General features: G+C 38.4%; 1 protein-coding gene across 3 annotated transcripts in view; it reads left to right on the top strand.

Moving 5' to 3' along the window:
- The first annotated feature begins 859 nt into the window (after window positions 1–859).
- The window catches only part of dnajb6b (DnaJ heat shock protein family (Hsp40) member B6b), a 26,690-nt gene continuing 25,924 nt past the window's right edge, over window positions 860–1,625 (top strand). For all 3 annotated transcript variants that reach the window (XM_014013342.1, XM_014013340.1, XM_014013343.1), the window contains exon 1: window positions 860–968. The gene's annotated coding sequence lies outside the window, so the exon portion shown is untranslated. The remainder of the gene's footprint in view (window positions 969–1,625) is intronic.

Raw genomic sequence — 1,625 nt, 5'->3', positions numbered from 1 at the left:
ATATATATATATATACACACACATACATATTACACACTGACAATCTGTTTGGATCTAGCACAAAAATCAAGGTATGTTGCAGGAAATAAAAGCATCTTTAACTTTAATTAGATAAATTTGTACCTATCAGAAAAAAAGTGAATATACAGTACAGGTATGTGAAGTCCTTCCTCTGGCATTGAGTATGAATAACAACCCTAATTTAGTCCAGGTCATTTTTCCACCATCGGAAGACAGAGGGCGCACCAAGCCACTTGTAGTCTTTTTCGCCTTCCTTTTGTAAGACAAATGTTGCTGCAATTCAYCAAATTACTGTATTTATGAGGKTTTTTTTTWATATATATTTTTATTCAAGAATAGTCTACGTCSCAACAAGAGAGTCTTTTCCTGTGTGTAGCTCCACCGACGTGAATGTGAAGATAGGTCAGTGAAAYCGGAGATAAAGCGGCTGGTGTCAACGTTGAAAGACGTGCTGCTTTCATAAGCATCAGGAAAAAATCATGATTAAAACGCAAAGATGTTTTGCGTGGCTTGTCTGCCTTCTGTATTCACAAGCTTAGCCTATTTGTATCATGATGATATTCATCTTTTCAATTACTCTTATCGGTAACAACTCCTGCATAGCCAAATGTCAATAAGTTGCCAAAATAAGGAGAATGCAGCACAAAAACATTATTTTTATTATTTGTACAAGTCTGTAAGAGGGCTGTAAAGTTACTCGAAAGCGTCCCCATTTCCTGATTTAATGAAGCGGAGAAGTTCATTGTATTTTTAAAGAGCACCCACACTTCACCTAGACGTTTGGATATCCGACAGTACCTGAAGGCAGCAGCAGAGTCACTGTAGTGGGCAAGGCCACAGTACCACCATCATTAACCAGCCGCCGCTCTCTACGGCCACAGTGTACTAACATCAGGAGAGTTTGATCGGCAGTAACAGTCTACCGGGGCGGAATTCTCCTGATAAGGGTAAGCGTTTCTGAAATTAGATGATTTTCAGCGCGGTTTCATTGTGCTGAAATGGGGTTGAAAAAAATGTCTGTTCTTGCCGCAGAGACTCATGCTGGGATGTGTCTTATGTCCTCTGGCCAATCGTCGCTATTGTTCGACATTTTAAAACCTTTTAAATTGTTTACTTAAATGTTCACTGTAAACAGACCGAGAAACCTGTTCATGTAGATTCGTTGTCATAGAGTAAAACAAAAACAATGACAACTTGGCTACAGCTAGCTAATACATAACACCTACTTTTCAAAGTCTCCTAGTGTTGCGTTTAGGTCAATTACGGAAACGACAAGTTTGTTTCATTTCATGAAAAAATGCTTTGGAACGTTTATGTCAAAGCTAATGTTCRGCTAGAGTAGGACTGCGGTTAAATGTGTAAGTTACGACGATGCCATTCTTCAGAGTTTTTATGTTCTAAATGCTGTTATACTGAAAYATATATACGATTTTTATTCCGTCCCTGAAACTGCACATTTAGAACGATGCAAGAGTTTCTGGAAGTTTCTCATGATCTGATTGGTTGCTCCTACAAGTTGCCACATCACTTCAAGTCTTCTTCTTCTTCTTCTTCTTCTTCTTCTTCTTCTTCTTCTTCTTCTTCTTCTTCTTCTTCTTCTTCTA

This window comes from Austrofundulus limnaeus, unplaced genomic scaffold, assembly GCF_001266775.1.
Source record: "Austrofundulus limnaeus strain Quisiro unplaced genomic scaffold, Austrofundulus_limnaeus-1.0 Scaffold100, whole genome shotgun sequence".
NCBI lineage: Eukaryota > Metazoa > Chordata > Actinopteri > Cyprinodontiformes > Rivulidae > Austrofundulus > Austrofundulus limnaeus.
This window is presented reverse-complemented; position numbering and strand designations above follow the sequence as displayed.